The sequence below is a fragment of the Geotrypetes seraphini genome, chromosome 2 (genome assembly GCF_902459505.1).
Source record: "Geotrypetes seraphini chromosome 2, aGeoSer1.1, whole genome shotgun sequence".
NCBI lineage: Eukaryota > Metazoa > Chordata > Amphibia > Gymnophiona > Dermophiidae > Geotrypetes > Geotrypetes seraphini.
The window spans coordinates 163,217,368-163,235,378 of record NC_047085.1 but is presented as its reverse complement, the minus strand read 5'-3'; the positions used below and the strand labels follow the sequence as shown (position 1 = coordinate 163,235,378).

Genomic DNA, 18,011 nt, shown 5'->3' with positions numbered 1-18,011 from the left:
GAATGGCCCATGCTGCTCCCGGCGCTCATAGGACCTCATTGAGCATCGGGAGCAGTGGCAGGCCATTCAGCACGACTCTCCGCGCTAGAAACTGCTATCACAGTTTCATAAAAGGAGATTTTAAATTCACTGTATTTGAATGCGTAATTTGTATTATTTTATTATATGAATTATTTACTGTGTCCCTATTCCCCCTTCCCTATTTTTATTGTGCTCTATCCTTCAGGAAATTGCTGCTCGAGGCATTGGCCAACTATGCGACTACAAACTTGAGTAAAAGTAGGACAGTACTCTCCCTGGAGGGTAGGGTTACAATTATGGGAGCAGGTTCTTTGTACTGAAGTATGTTTTATTACTTTATTACTACTGTGCCTTTAAGAATGAGTCCTCAAGCTCCTCCTGTGTATTATGTGATGCTTTCTAGTGGCTGCTTACCTACTAGCACACTGGACTGGTTGCCTCTGTGTTATTCTTAATGCTCTCTTTTATCTGCTGAGTGGGGCTGACTCCATATTCAGGCATAAATACAAACAACCCAAGTGGTCTGAATAACAATTACTCATACAAGAGGCTATATCCCACTAAATGCGAGAAATACAAGCAAAAATTATTTATTAATCCAGGAAAAGGCCTCAGAATTGGAGCCTATGCAAAGTCCTATCATGGACTAGACTGTCAGCGTAGTATTACCACTCCATGCTCCAATCATAGGGCAGAAAAACCTGGAACTTGTAGAATCTCTTAATTTATTATTCTTTTTAATTTATTTTTTAATATTTTTAATTTTATAATATAGGTTTAAACCTTAAAGTCTATACTTAAAACTTCATTTTAAATTTTCTTGTGGTTGATCTTAGAATTTTTCATAAATAGACCCTAAGGAAAATAATCTACTGTTACAACCCTGCTGTGACTAAATATTGTTTAACATTGCTATACTCGCAAAGGTAGAGAAGTTAAAGGTAACTAAATTACGGTACTTATCTTAAGCAGTTTTCATTATAGCTTGAAAGTCCTATAATGACTGTGCAATGGCTATGCCGCTGTGATGCCTGTACAATGGCTATGCCGCCGACGCGGCCACCGTTTCGTGGGCAATAAGTACATCCACTGCTTCAAGACTAATGGCCAAAAGACATCAAGTCATTGCGGTCTTTAAAACTGCCAAACTTTCTCTAGCTGGCCGCGTCGGCGGCATAGCCATTGCACAGTCATTATAGGACTTTCAAGCTATAATGAAAACTGCTTAAGATAAGTAATTTAGTTACCTTTAACTTCTCTACCTTTGCGAGTATAGCAATGTTAAACAATATTTAGTCACAGCAGGGTTGTAACAGTAGATTATTTTCCTTAGGGTCTATTTATGAAAAATTCTAAGATCAACCACAAGAAAATTTAAAATGAAGTTTTAAGTATAGACTTTAAGGTTTAAACCTATAATATAAAATTAAAAATATTAAAAAATAAATTAAAAAGAATAATAAATTAAGAGATTCTACAAGTTCCAGGTTTTTCTGCCCTATGATTGGAGCATGGAGTGGTAATACTACGCTGACAGTCTAGTCCATGATAGGACTTTGCGTAGGCTCCAATTCTGAGGCCTTTTCCTGGATTAATAAATAATTTTTGCTTGTATTTCTCGCATTTAGTGGGATATAGCCTCTTGTATGAGTCCATATTCAGGCACTGATGCCTAGAGAAAACATTGTTCTCCATCAAGTTTAAACCTTTAGTGCTGCTAGTCTAAATACAGTATAACTTGCTAATTTCAGAAGTACAGGCAATCCCCGGGTTAAGAACGTCCGACTTACATTGGACTCGTACTTACAAGCTTGCATAATGAAACTCCAAACCTGGTCCCTCTCAGTTCAAATGAAACTGAATGAATCTAAAATGAAACTATTCTGGCTCGGCCCAAAATTAGAATAGCTGCCCACCCTCTTCTCATTGCCCTCTGGCGCCACACTGCAGCTTGAGTTTTCTCGGCACCATTATCGACTCCTCTTTTTCCTTCAACGACCACCTCAACTCCTTGGTAAAATCATGCTTTTTTAGCCTCCACATGCTGAGGAAAGTGAGATCCTGCTTTCGCCAACAACATTTTGCTGTCCTTGTTCAATCTATCATCCTCTCCAGACTAGACTATTGTAATGCCATCTACCTAAGTCTAACTAAAAAAAAGTCTTCAAAGACTTCAGCTAATTCAGAACACTGCGGCCAAGTTGATCTTCGCAAAACACAAATTTGATCATGTTTCCTCACTTCTGGCCAAACTTCATTGGCTCCCAGTAATTTCCAGGGTTCATTTCAAATGCGCCTGCCTAGCGTTTAAGATCCTACACGGCATCCTCCCTCCCCTAATTTCACTATCTTGGAACTCCTCAAGTCCTGACACCACCAGGCCCACTCAAAAACTCAAACTATCCTTCCCCTCGCTAAAAGGAATCCTCTATGTGGGAAAATTGGGAAAATCTCTCTTCTTCAGAATCACAGGGCTTTGGAATAATCTCACTGCCCCACTATGGAATCTGGGCTCCTTCCAACTATTTCATAAGCACCTGAAATCTAGGCTTTTCACAAAAATGTAATGCTTTCTTCCCCCCTGTACTCAACCTCCAACCCCCTTAATAATAATAATAATAATTTTATTTCTTATATACCGCTATACCGTGAAGTTCAAAGCGGTTTACAATAAATATACATTTTGACAGTATATGGGATACAAACGGTTTACAATAAAGATACTTTTGTCAGTACATGGAATACAAGTGGGTTACAATAAAGATACATTTTGTCAGTACATGGGATACAAGGTGGAAAGAGAGTATAAGTTAGTTTCAAACCTTGAATTGGGATGGTGGCGAGGTAGAGAAGAGGGCCGTAGCGAGGAAGAGGTGGGTTGGGAATTTAGAATTTGTTAAACAATCGAGTTTTCAGGGATTTTTCTAAAGCCTGTGTATGTAGTGGCCTCAAGTATGGGTTTTCCAAGCCATGTGTTCAGCCTAGCTGCCTGGAATGATAACATTCTATCTAGAAACTTTTTGTATTGTATTATGCTATTCCTTCTTATATTAAGCTCTTGTAAACTGTGCTAAGCTCTACAGTTGTGGAGAGGATGCGGTATATAAACTTAAGGTTTAGTTTAGTTTACAAACCTGGGTCTTGCCTCTCCCTTTCATTGCCAATGCAACCCCTCTTACTCCCTTCCTGTCTAAACATGATCCTTTTCCTCATTTTTGTGTCCCAACGCACTTCACAACACCCTTCCCTCCATCCTGCATCCTAAATTTGTACCTCCCTCCCACGGGTGTTTACCTCCGCTGGCCGGCTGCTTCCTTCCAGCCACACTTATCTTCATAAAGACGTAAGCAGTGGCTCTTGCACGCAGCCCATGGCTAACCTGGAAGCCTTCCCTCTGATGTCAGAGTGAAGGCTTCCGGGTCAGCTGAGGGCTGCACATAGGGACCATGGCCACAACTTTCTTTATTACATAGTAGTAAATGACAGTCGATAAAGACCTGAATCTACACATACGCTGATGACATCCTTGTCCTCCTTGAGATAGACCAGAACCTCACCAACCTCCACGAGAACATTACAGCTTGCATAATGAGACTCCATTCCTGGTCCTTCTCGGTACAGATGAAATTGAATGAATCAAAAACAAAATTACTCTGGCTCGGCCCAAAATTAGAAAACCTGCCCACCTTCTTCGCACTACCCTCAGGCGCTGCACTGCAGCTTGAGTTCTCAAGCAAGGTCCTTGGCATCATTATCGATTCTTCTCTCTCCCTCAATGACCACCTCAACTTCTTGGCTAAATCATGCTTTTTCAGCCTCCACATGCTGAGGAAAGTAAGATCCTATTTTCGCCAACAACATTTCGCCATCCTTGTCCAATCCATCATCCTCTCCAAATTAGACTACTGCAATTCCATCTACTTAAGTCTATCAAAAAAAGTATTCAAAGACTCCAGCTAATCCAGAATACTGCAGCCAAGTTGATCTTTGCAAAACGCAAGTCTGACCATGTCTCCCCACTCCTAGCCAATTTTCACTGGCTCCCAGTGATTTCCAGAATCCATTTCAAATGCTCCTGCCTGGCTTTTAAGATCATTCACAGCATCCTTCCTCCCTTAATCCCACTATTTTATAACTCCTCGAGTCCTGACTCTACCAGACCCGCCCAAAAGTATAAATTATCATTTCCCTCTCTACATAGTATTCGCTATGCAGGCAAACTGGGAAAATCCCTTCTGTTCAGAATCACAGGTCTTTGGAACGACCTTACTACCCCGCTGCAGAACCTGGGCTCTCTCCAATTATTCCGCAAGCAACTGAAAACCTGGCTTTTCACTAAAATGTAATTCTATCCCCCCTTATTCTTCTCTTCTATATATAAGTTCATGTAAACCTTTTTTTCCTTCTCTTCCTATATTTTAAGTTCTTGTAAATCGTGCTGAGCTCCACAACATCCGTGGAGATGATGCAGTATATAAACTTAAGGTTTAGTTTAGTTTAGTTTAGTAAGCAGTGGCTCTTGCACGCAGCCCATGGCTTACCTAGAAGCCTTCCCTCTGATGTCAGAGTGAAGGCTTCCAGGTCAGCTGAGGGCTGCACGTAGGGACCATGGCCACAACTTTCTTTATTAAATAGTAGTAAATGATAACCGATAAAGACCTGAATGGTCCATCCAGTCTGTCCAAAAGATACATTCATTACAAATCCATGATTAAGTTCAATTGTCTTTGTTCATTGATATTTCTGGATCATAGACCGTAAAAGTCTGCCCAGTAACTTCGTCAAAGCTCACTCCAGCCTATCTAGACCATCTTGAATTACTGGAGTTCCCCTCAAATCCCTCCCCAGCCCATCCTAAGCTGAATAACCATATAGAGCAGGGGTAGGGAACTCCGGTCCTCGAGAGCTGTATTCCAGTTGGGTTTTCAGGATTTCCCCAATGAATATGCATTAAAAGCAGTGCATGCAAATAGATCTCATGCATATTCATTGGGGAAATCCTGAAAACCCAACTGGAATACGGCTCTCGAGGACCGGAGTTCCCTACCCCTGATATAGAGGGTATGTCCCAATTGCAAAACACTTTTACAGTACATAAGATAAATTATCTTCTTGATACCTCAGTTGTCAATAAGTACTTGATTTTATTCTGCACAGAAAAAATAAAATCCACTTGTGCTGTGCGTACTGAAGCTGTCTGCATTTTAATCTGTACTGTGAATGAACATCAGAGAGGCCTTGTGATGTTTTGGACAAAAGTGCCTGTGTTCCTTTTTGTTACTCTGTGCACCCAAGATAGCATGATGTAAGCAGGCAAGCAGCCACATACCGAGGGTTTTGCAGAAGGAAAAGTACAAGTGTCCTTTACTAGCAGGAAGCTGACAGTTCTAAGGCTTCTGATTAAATTGAGAAATAAGAGCTAATTAATTTTATAAATGAACTATTTTATCCATACATTTATACAGTATTTAACTTGCCTGCATGACTACTGAGGCCTGAAAGTGCTAACCGCTGTGAGTATTTAATAATTAAATATTAATTTGCTTTTTGTAATTTGCAACTCTTTTGTGAGAACAGTGTCAATAGCTTAAGCGTGATTTTTAAGACTCAGTGCAGAAAATGCAGCAACAATTTGAAACAAGTAACTTAGGAGATATGGCTCCTAAAAACAAAATGTATTTTGGGAGCAGATTTTCTTGCCTTAGTCAAGGAGTGTTATTTTTCCGTGATTTACTTGCGTGGGAATGATCTGGCGAAAACCATTTCTACAGTGCTAGCAATAGAATGCAGATTGCAGTGTGCAGAATGTGGATCCTGCTGTCAGTCTGCAAGACCAATGGTTGATAAGACAGGAAGGGCACTGTCAGTGTGGAGGCATGTTAGAATTCAAGCGTGTACAGTGTATTGCATTATGAAGGTTACTGAAAGGTGTCATAAGTTCTTCTGCATCGCCTCTGCTTTTACAATGCTCCATGATTTTGCTATACTGTACCGTGCCGGCACATTGTTTGAAACATTCTAGGCTTATCTGCACTTTGTTAACAAGTATAACTGTTTAATGGTGTTGCTTTATGTATCAAGAGTTATAGTCAGATTAATTTAAAGTGTGCTGCAGTGAGATATTGTGGACAGAGAAGTGTTACTTGATTAGAAGTTGAACATGATCCTGTGCTGTCAATTGGTAATATACCCCCTCCCCCCCCCTTTTACAAAACCACAAAAGTGATTTTTAGTGCAGACCAGCGCGCTGAATGCTTTGCACTGCTCCCAACACTCAAAAGTTCCTATGAGCATTGGGAGCAGCGCAGAGCATTCAGCGCAATGGTCTGCACTAAAAACTGTTTCTGCGGGTTTGTAAAAAGGGGGAGGGGGGATAGCTAGTTAGAATATAAAGTACAGGACTCCAGAAATACTATTGGTTCATACTTAATAGTAATTGAAGGCAGAGAAGGCAAGAAAAAAAAAAAAAAGAAAAGAAACAAAGCCTTGTTAATATGTCATTTTGTATATGAAGAAGTGTAGAATGCCTGCATTTTACAGAAACTGATTGTGAAAAATATTTGATTGATGACTGCTTAGGACTAGCATACATCTTTTAATTTATTTACCCCCTCTTTTACTAAGGTACGCTAACTGATTAGTGCACGCTAATCGAATTAGCATGAGCTAACATGCACCATAGACTAACATGCACGCATTAGCATTTAGCGTGCGCTAATTCAATTAGCGCACGCTAATCGGTTAGCACACCTTAGTAAAAGAGGGCTTTAGTCATTTGGAAGCCAACATAAATAAAAATATTTCCATATACAAAGTACTTTAAAGAGAATCTTGTCTGCCTGGAAAAAACTATATAAATGTATATTAACGGAGGTGGCTGTGATTATTCTTGCTGTTATCGATATACATGTTTGATCATAATCCCTAATATTCCTGAAATATAAAGAAGAACACCAGATTCATCTGGTGTGATATAACATTAGCTGAGCTGATGTCACTGGCTGGTAATATTTATTGAATGATGGTGTGGGTAAAATGTGAGGGGGGACAGAGGGTGAGGGGAATATATGAGGTGTTATCAAGGGTCTGTAGAATAAGGATTGACAATTTTATAAGAGGACGTAAGAAAGGGTTAATGGACAAAGCTTGTAAGAAAAAAATGATTAGGGAGGTTGCTAAGGTGATGGGGTGGAGCAGTCATGTGATTGGTTGGATGTTGTGGCAGTCTGGAGTGAATTCTATGAGGAAAGGGGAACAGTAGAGTAGTCTCTTCAGGAAAAGATTATCCCTCCCTCCCTCCCATTTGTGCTGGTGTTATGTTTTGTGTCAGTGTTGTGGGGTGGGGTGGGGGGTGTACTTGTTATATGTCAACTTGGGTGGGTTTAGTGGAGCTTCTGGGCTTGGGGGGAGGTGGTCGCAGCTTTGGGTGGGGCGGAAAATGGGGTTTGGCCCAGTTGTATCTGGGAGATGAGCAGTTAATAAATAAATAAATAAATGTAACACTCGTAGGCGATACCACTGCGAGGGGAAACATGGCCTTGCGTCACCGTGGGCCATGTTTGGGGGAATGTTATAAATTTAAAGACTTAACGGGAGCTAGTTTCGACACCCTGGGGGGGTGTGAAATATGCATTGGGGGTTTGTTGGTTTTTGGACACAGATTGTATTGTAAGTGAAGATAATATTCAGATCGATAATAAAGCTGCGGCCAAATATGTATTCCAATAAAACTGAGCTGTGTGATTATTGATTGATGGTGATTAGCTTTCAGTTGCAGGTGACGGGAATGTGAATGCTAATGTTACTCATTTTGTACTTGGGATTGGAAAGAGAAGTTAAATCTAAACTCCAAAATTTATACCTTCAAATAATTTGCTAATAATCTACTACTACAACTAATCATTTCTATAGCACTACTACAGTGCTGTACATATTATATGCAGGTATTGTCCCTAGGGCGCTCACAATTTAAGTTTTTTGTACTTGGGGCATAGACGGTTAAGTTGTTTGGTCATGGTCACAAGGAGCTGTGGTGGGAACTGAACCCAGTTGTACAGGATCTCAGTCTATTTTACTAGCCATTAGGCTGCCTCTCGATGCTGTAAATGTTATTGTCAAAGGATAGATTTCAATAGCACAAACAGTTTATAAGATTTTGAATATACTGTACAAATTTTCCCTCAGTTCCATAGCCAGGGTTGGGATAGATTGATGAGGCAAAAAGGAATTTGTCCCTTTGTTTCACCAATCACCATAGTCTGGCTCCCCATTAGTTTCTTTTTCAAACCCCCTTCACACAGTCTTCATCTGGTCTGTCCATTTTTCTCTTATGTTCCCTTCTCACAGCCTTCAATCAACCTATGTCTCTTCTCATAACCCCCTATCTTTCACTTAGTCTGTTTGGCTCTCTTTTTCTCTCTCACACACACACAAAGCCCTATATCCTTTACTCAGTCTGTCTCACTCAAACCCCCTAACGAGCCTTCACTCAGCCTCTTGTGCCCCTCTCCATCCTTCTCACAGTCTCTCTTATGCCCATCTCTAGCCTATCCCCCAGTCTCTTATGCTGCGCGCAGGCCTCGCGTCAGCCTTCTTCCAGTCTCTCTTAGGTCCTACGCCAGCCTTTGAGGAAGGGCTGTGGCTCAACTGGTAGAGCAGCTGCCTCTACAGCCAGAGGTTGTGAAATCAAATCCTAGTGCAGCTACTTGTGACCTTTGGCAAGTCACTTAGGGGGCTAGATTCACTAAGCCCACAGATCCGATCCAATCCAATCTGTGGCCAGGCGGCTGATTCACAACACATCCTCATGCAAATTATTGCAATCGGAGACACACCCTAAACCAATCAGTCAGATTGCTGAAGAGCAATACTGATGCATGCACAGACCATCTTTTCCTGTAGATGGTCTGTGCATGCTCTCCATGCAAGGAAGAGCTGGAAACTTTTGCTGCAGTGAAACTGGGCCATTATGTTTAATCTCACTTCGTGATGTGACTCGAGTATATTGCTCATTGAAGTAGTGGATTCCCTTGCACACTTATGCTATAAACTTTCCCTAGGAGCTGGATATGTAAAGGATATGTTCTGGAGCGGTGGGAAGGAGTTTGTCATCCCTGTTGCCAGTAAACGTCTACAGTTTTTATAAATTGTGTCTAGTAAGAAGTTTTCCTATCGGCAACATATTCTTCTTGGCATTAATCCTTGGTGGCTCATAATTGCTTCTTCTCCTTTTTATGAGCCCGTGCCACCCCGACTCTCCTGCTTTCTGCCGCCCTTCCCCGCAGTGCAGCCCCGCTTTAAACCCGCGGGTTAAAACCACAGGCTCGCACTGCGGGTAAGGGCGTCAGAGAGCAGGAGAGTAGGGGCGGCAAGAGCAGGAGATGTGCCTCAGCTGATTCGTGTCTCAGAAGAAAGCTTTTCTATTTACTGAAGCTAGAACAAAAAACTCCCCGCTTGATTTCAAACCTGAATAGGATATGCCTAACAATTAATGGAGAAGAAAATACTCTCTCTCTCTCTTTTTTTTTTTTTCTTGCAGCTTGATCTGAATTTCAAAAGTGAGGCAGGAGAGTCAGCAGGGATGTGAGTGACTGGTCCTCAGCAGTCGCTTCTTTTTTGATTGGCCAGCCCAGTCGGTGTTCCTTCTTCAGTTTAGTGAATCGCTGCCTTCCTACTTTGCATTCCATTTCCCCTCATTTGAATGCGCGGATCCAGATTGGGTGCGGATCGGATCGGGAGTAAGGTTTGTGAATCGGGTCGGGGGTCGCAAACTGGTCCGGACACGATTGATGTCCTTAGTGAATCTAGCCCTTAAATCATCTAGGCCCAATGCTTTGAATGCCCAAGCCTTTCCCTTCTCCCCATCTTTACCCTAGTCTCTGCTGTTCCTCTCTCCAGCCCCAGTCTTTCTCATGCCCCTCAGTTCCTTAAACCACTTCACTCTGCCTTACACAGCAATCAGGTTCTGCATATACTTAAGCTGCACAGTGTGACTCAAGCATATGCAGAGTAGAGAATGAGAATGACACAGGGACAAATTTGTCCCCATCCCTGGAGGAATTCCATTTCCCTGCATGTTTTGTCCCTGCCTCATTCCTGTAAGCTCTGCCTCAGCCGCACAAGCCTTAAACACTTATGATTTTAAAAAGTGTTTGAGGCTTTTGCAGATAAGGACAGAGTTTGCAGGAATGGGGCAAAGACAGGAAAAGAACCCGCTGGGACAGGATGGAAAAATGAGTTCCTACGGTGACAGGAAAAAATTTGTCCCCGTGTACTTCTCTAATGCAGAGCCCTATCACCATGCAGGGCCAAGAAAAGTGGTTTGAGGCAGCACTGCAGTAGGAGGAAAAAATATCAGGGGTATGAATACCCAGGTGCCAGGATGAAATTTCTAGGCACCAAGGCATCCGAGATTTGTTGAGCTCTGTGCTAACCAATGAGCATAGCCACACCTGCTCTCTGCCCCCACATAGGCCCCAGCACTAAAAAAATAAACTTCATTTTTTTAGCACAGGCGTAGTGTCACTGTGCACACATACAAGAACTATCACGGGATGCCACCCCACACAACTGTATTTTAACCAATCAGTAAAAGGGTCCCTTAGTTTAACTCATTATAATATATACTATTTCTGTAAGTAGCAATGTTATTAATAATTTGACATCTTAGGACTAGATGTACTAAAAGATGCTACCACATTATCACGCATGAGTTAGCATGGAACCATTTTACACACAAGACCAGTGAGACCTCATTTAGAATATGGTGCACAATTCTGGAGAACACACCTTCATAAAGATATGAAAAGGATGGAGGCGGTCCAGAGGAAGGCTACTAATATGGTGCGTGGTCTTCATCATAAGGCATATGGGGACAAAGATATCAATATGTATACTTTGGAGGAAAGGCAGGAAAAGGGAGATATAAGAGATATTTGGGGCTCCTTTTACAAAGCCGCGATAGCGGTTTTAGCGCACGCACCAGATTAGCGCGCGGTAGCTGAAAAATCTACCACCTGCTCAAAAGGAGGCAGTAGCGGCTAGTGCGGAGCAATTTAGTGCACGCTATTCCGCGCGTTAAGGCCCTAGCGCGGCTTTGTAAAAGGAGCCCTTAAATACCTACATGATGTAAATGTGCATGAGTTGAGTCTTTTTCGTTTGAAAGGAAGCTCTGGAATGAGAGGGCATAGGATGAAGTTAAGAAGTGATAGATTACTCCTGAGCCGAAGAAAATACTTTGTTTTGCAGAAAGGGTGGTAAATGCATGGAACAGTCTCCCAGAAGAGGTGGTAGATACAGAGACTGTGTCTGAATTCAAGAAGGCATGGGATAGGCATGTGGGATCTTTTAGAGCAGTGGTCTCAAACTCAAACCCTTGGCAGGGACACATTGTGGATTTGTAGGTACTTGGAGGGCCTTAGAAAAAAATAGTCAATGTCTTATTAAAGAAATGACAATTTTGCATGAGGTAAAACTCTTTATAGTTTATAAATCTTTCCTTTTGGCTAAGTCTTAATACAGTAATACTGTAATTTATAGCTAAAGAGACATATGTTGAAGAAACTGTTTTATTTTACATTTGTGATTATGATAAACATACCGAGGGCCTCAAAATAGTACCTGGTGGACCGCATGTGGCCCCCCAGGCTGCGATTTTGAGACCACTGTTTTAGAGAGAGGAAGAGATAATGGTTACTGTGGATGGGCAGACTAGATGGGCCATTTGGTCTATATCTGACATCATGTTTCTTAGGTTCAAACAATTTTTATTGATGCAAACACAGCAAATACAACACCAGCGCACCCCAAAGGTGCACAATACAAATAATAATGCATCATATACAATAAAAGAGTAACATCAACCAAACTCCCTCTCCTTCCTTCTCTACATAGGGCAAGTGAGATTAATGAGGGTGGAAAGGTACTCCAAAGCCCTGTACTCTTATGAACCCCAAAAATTTCACACCACCCCTTCCCCCCACCTGAACCACTTATCCTATCTTTGACTAATTGCCAGAACCTTCAATACACCCCATTTCCCCTCCTCAAACCCCCCCTCTCTTCCCCCACTGATACTATCCACCCCACCCCACCAGTACTCACCATTACTCTCCCAACCCAACTAACTAACAAATTAGGACACCCATCTTAAAACCGTACTGTGACCCTTAGGATGTAAGACTTACAGATAAGGCTCCCACATAGTAAAAAACAACATCTTTCATTTCCTAGACCCTCCGGCATCTCGCGCTTCCCAAATGACCAACTGATGCAATTGGTTCTGCCAATGCCAATATGCCGGAGGGTCTGGAACCGTCCAGCACTGAAGAATACATTTCCTGGCCAGTAAACTCATCTTCATACACAAAGCTCGATGCCCCCTAGGTAAATGGCCAAAAGCCTCTGGCAAATCCAAGACAAAGTGGTCCGGGGTACTGCGTAAGACTCTTCCAATTAATCGACATATAAGAGATTATATGCCTCAGAAGCACTGAATAATGGGGCAGAACCAAAAGGCATGTCCCAAAGTATGACCCCCTGTCCCACATTTATGACATAGTGGTGTAGGAAGACCTCCACTATAAAACATCTGTGTATGAGTGTAATAAGCACGTAAGGTCACCCTATAATACGTTTACCGCAACCAAGCACATGGGGTCACCCCAGGCGTCGCCCTCAAAGTACGGGCTACATCCCAATGTCCCAGATTAATCTGCAATTCCTTTTCCCATTTACCCTTGATGCTCTGATAGTCCCTGGCAGGTTGTAAATCTTGCAAACTAGCATAAATGCTAGAGACCGTAAGAAACGCCCCCTCCTCTCGAGCAAACAACTCCCGCAGCCTGGCTCCCAAGTGCAAACTCAATTTTGCTCTGTCAAGGGATCTCACATAGCTTTTTACTTGATGAAATGCAAACTGCGCTCCCCAGGTCTCCTCCACCTTAGCTAGTAAATCTGCACATGCCAACAGCTCCCCATCATCCCCCAAAATATGTTCTAAACTTTTAACTCCTTTCGCTCTCCAGGACAGATATTCTCTTGATTCCTTTCCCAGAGGAAAGGCCGGGTTTCCTCGCAAGGGCAAGAGATTAGTGACCATCGGATCTCCTCCCAAGGCATGCACAAGCCAACACCAAGCGCTTGCTATGCACTAAATAATACACTGGATCTGATAGAAGGGGGCAGCGCTTCCAAGAACTATGCAGTAATGCAAACACATCATAGGGAGCAAAAAACTCACGTCCCATCAGAAGAGGGGTATAATTGCCAGCCATATTCACCATATGTTCCAAATGATGAAGCAGACACGCATAATTATAAATCCGCACATCCGGTAATCCTAATCCTCCCCTATGCCAATTCCCCAACAACTGAGACAACTTCAATTTAGGTTTCTTAGCCGCCCAACAAAAATGAGCAACCACTTTATAAAGAATGCGTAAATCTTTCTTTAGCAAGCACAACGGCAGAGTCTGCAAAACATACAACCATTTTGTGAAAGATGAACATCTTAACCAAACAAATGTGCCCCATCAGAGAAAGGGGCAATGCCTTCCATATCTCTAGGAAGAGCTCCGTCTGTTGCTGAAGCTTATCCACATTAAGATGATACAAACGGGGAACCTGCATAGTCATCAAAGTCCCCAAATACACAAACTGCCCAGGCGCCCATGTCAATGGAAATCCATTCCCCCATAGGGCCTGAACCGCCGCAGAGGATGCTAAAGCCTCCGATTTATCCACATTTAAGCGAAACCCTGCATATTCACCATATTCTTTTATGAAATCCAGTAAGGCTGTCAAAGAAGGCAAAGGATCTGTAAGATGTACTAAAATATCATCCGCAAAGGCCGATAACTTAAAAGAGGTAGCTCCAATGTCAATTCCCTTTATAGATGGCATTGCATAAATATCCCGAATTAGGGGGTCCAATGTAAGCACAAACAACGGCAATAAGGGGCAATCCTGTCTCGTCCCCCTAGAAATCAGGAACCTGTCCGTTTCAAAATCTTTCAACACTATTCTAGGCTGTGGAAAATCATACAATGTTCGCACCGCCGATACAAAAAAAAACATCAAAGCCATAGGCCGCTAAAGTATCATAAAGAAAATCCCACCTCACCCTGTCAAACTCCTTTTCGGCATCAAAACTAACCAGAACAGATGAGAAATTGCTCACCGCTCGCTGTTCCAAAGACTGCAACAATTTTCTTACATTTTAGCTATAGTTCGTCCTTTCACAAATCCCACCTGAGCTTTGTGTATAAGGGAGGGAAGCACAGCAGCCATCCGCTTTGCCATGATTTTCACTAACAATTTAACCTCCGTATTCAATAAGGAAATAGGTCGATAGGAGCCTGCTTGCTCAGGGTCTTTATGCGGTTTAGGCAACAGCAAGATGTGTGCCATGTTCATACCCTCCGGTTAAGCCTCTGTGCCAACCATGACATTAAACATCTGAGCAAGTGGCTAAATGATCTCCTCACCTGAGTTTATAAAATTCAATGTGTATGCCATCCTCGCCCAGCGCCTTCAACAAAGGACTATTCCCTATTGCCCAAAACACTTCCTCTGGCGTTATTGGTGCATTCAAATGCTCCCTGTCTGTCTCAGAGATATGAGGCAACGCTATCCCATCCAAATAGGGCCCCGTCATTACGCCCGCCTCCGATGGGGAGGCATAAAGATTCTTAAAATAGCGAAAAAATATATCACCGATCTCCGGGTCAGTTGTAACTCTCTTCCCCTGCTCATTCCTCAGAGCCTGAACCCTACTTGGACCCATCCTGGTAGAAACCAGTCGGGCCAGTAGTTCCCCCCCTTATTCCCATATCTGTAAAGCTGCTACTTATAAGCGAGAGATTTACTCGCCCGCTGATGTAGTAGGGAATTAAGGGCCACTTGATATTCCAACAACTCTTGTTTGTGCATGAGATCACCAGTCTGGGCCTCTGGGCCTTAGCAACATTCTTCTGTAAACGCAGAATTTCCCTATCTCTAGCTTTTTTAACATGACTACTATAACTAAGGGTATCCCCCATCAACACCGCCTTCGCCGCTTCCCAAAATAAGATGGGGGTCCCCTTCTGCGTGACCATTATGTTGTTTGTATTCATTCCATGTTTTCAACAACCGTTCCCTATAGTTCGAATCTCTATACAATGCAAGCGGAAATACCGAGCGCCACTTTCCCAGAAGCCCCCCTCCTTCTTGCGAAATCACTTGAAGCCAGGCATGATCAGAAATTGTAGAAGGACCTATCTCAGCCCGCTTCAGCTTTTGAAACACCTGTTCCGTCACCCAAATATAATCTATGCGAGACTGCGTGCCGTGCGCCCGGGAAATATTAGTATAATCCCTCTCAGTGCCATGCAATACACCTCCGGGAGACAATTAATTCCAGGTTATCACTAAATTTTGGGAGCTCCCTTTCCCCTGCTCAACGCAGGGCACCCCCTGGTCCCGTGCAATCCAAACTAGAATCACAAAGAGCATTAAAGTCTCCCCCTACAATCAGGGAGACTTGGGCATAGGGCAACAACAAACGGGTCAATTTAGCATAAAATGTCAAATCATTTTCATTAGGAGAATAAACACAGCAAAATACCATGTCCTGCTCCGCGATTACCCCTCAACATAGCACATATCTGCTCTCCCCATCTTTAGCCAAAATTTATAAGTTATCTAGGATACCCTAACGGAACAGAATCGCTACCCCCCTTTGTTTCCCCAAAGCAGAAGCCGCAACACACTCCCCCACCCACCATTGCTTCAATTTCATATGTTCAAGATCAGACAAATGAGTCTCCTGGAGAAAGGCCACATCCACCTTATGACGCTGTAAGTGTTGTAAAATGTTTGAATGCTTAATGGAGGAATTTATCCCCCCCACATTCCAAGTTACAAAAGTTAACCAGGATCCACTATTACTAACCACTCCACATATTCCACCATCAATATCCACAGGACCCAGTCACCCCAGCTCTTGACCAGGCCCCACCAGAGCATCAGCCTTTAACAAAGCAGGGCAGAGAGTACCATATCCCCTTCCCCTTATTCCAGCTCCCAACTCATCCCCCACCCCCATCTTCCTCCTCCTCCTCCCCCCCTCCAATACCCCCTCTCCCCTATCCCCAATCCAAAACTACATCTCAAGACCATTCAAACAGATCTCAAGATCTCTTGAGGAAGAAGCAACTCCACCACCCCAGCCACCCCAATGCACACCCCACCACCCCAATATGGACACCAAATAAATGCCATACACTCCACCCGGAACCCCCACAAACAACCCTCTCCAACAGAACCTCCGTCCCTCCCCTCAGCACTTACCCAGCCATATCACAGCACAGCCCCCCATAATAGACCCTCCAACCAAACAGCAACAGACCATTCAGACCACCTGATCCTCCTAAATCCCCTCAGTACACAAACTCCCCTACCAATCCTCCTACCCTCCCAAAACACATTTACCCAACACACACACACCACCCACCTCCAATTAAAAAGCCTTACAGCCTCCGAATAACAAAAGCATCCAATCCAACAGATTAGTCCAGTGGAGTCAGCAACCCACTCGCATGGATTATCTCTGAGGCTAATTGTTCACAGCACTCCGCGCCATCACTCCTCTGGTCTGTCTCCGCCATCCAGAAGGTCCATCTCTCTCCTCCTCTCTCTCTTCAGCAGATCCCCTCTCAGGAAGGTTAGGAGCACCTAGTTCTTGTAGCACCAACCATGCCTTCATCACTGTACGAACTTGTCTCATCATGCTCCCCACTGTCAGTGCCAAGGCGAATGGAAAAAGCCATCAGTATTGAAAGCCCTCTCTGCGTAGATAGGTGGTCACTGCTTGCAAATCCCTCCACTTTCGCAAGGTTATAGCCGCCACGTCCTGATAAATGTCTACCCGCAAATTATTCCATTTATAATCCTTCTGCTTCTGCGCTGCATGAAATATTTCCTCCGAAAGCTGCTCAAACACTAAACAATGTCACGGGGCAAGTTAGATATAGGGCGCCCCAAAGCCCAATGCACTCGTTCTATTTCTATTTCTGGCATCCCGTCCCCCACCCGCTAGAGCACCAGCGAGAATGTCCACATAGATGTCCAGAGCTGTCTTGTGAGCATCCTGATAAGCACTTTCTTCCGGCATCCAAAGATTACACCTCCGGAATCTGTTCTCCAGATCTTCCAACTTGTCAAACAGCGCCAACTCCTCCGCACGCAGTCCAGCCACTGCCTGTTGCACTTCTATAATGTCCTCAGTCATGGTGTTAACATGTGCTTCCACTTCTTCCTGTCTTTTCATAAGCTCCCCCAGGTCTTGTTTTAAATCCGTTACTACCTTGGTAACATCATGGCATAAGGACTGCATTTCTTTACGAATGTCCAGCAGCAAATCTCTCAGGGAATCCAGGGCCTCTATGGTGCTCCCCTGCCCACCACCACCTGACCAATCCTGGAGATCCACGCCGCCCCCCAAAGCAGCCTCCAATACCACCATCTTGGCCACCTGTGGCGGGCTTGCTCCCAGTTCTTTTGAACCCCCCTGCTTCTTTCCTACAAACCCATAGCTGTTCAACTTTCTTCTCGAAGACATCCTTCGCATCCGTCAGCCAAGCATGGCAATGGCCTCGAGTGCCTCTATCGAGGCGGATAAGGCAAAGAATTTCTCAGCCTGCTGGTTCTCCCATCAGGATCCTCTGCAGCAGCAATGGGACGCTCTATAAACAGACAAAGTCAATCAGGCCATGCACTGGTAGAAAAGCAGGTCAGGGCTAGTGACCTCACTTCTCAGAAACTCTGCTGGTCTCCGTAGGTCTCACACACGAATTAAAGTCACTCACTGGTAGAAAATCAGGCCAGGGTTAGAGTTCACATACCGCAGAAGCTCTGCTAGTCTTTGGGGTCTCACATACGAATCAAGGTAGAAAAGTAGGTCAGGGCTATAGTAGAAAAGCAGATCAGGGCTAGAGTCCACACACCGC

General features: G+C 43.6%; 1 protein-coding gene across 2 annotated transcripts in view; it reads left to right on the top strand.

The window, feature by feature from the left end:
• Nucleotides 1–5,396: 5,396 nt before the first annotated feature.
• The window catches only part of LOC117355521 (cadherin-19-like), a 277,325-nt gene continuing 264,710 nt past the window's right edge, over nt 5,397–18,011 (top strand). For both annotated transcript variants that reach the window (XM_033934214.1, XM_033934215.1), the window contains exon 1: nt 5,397–5,534. The gene's annotated coding sequence lies outside the window, so the exon portion shown is untranslated. The remainder of the gene's footprint in view (nt 5,535–18,011) is intronic.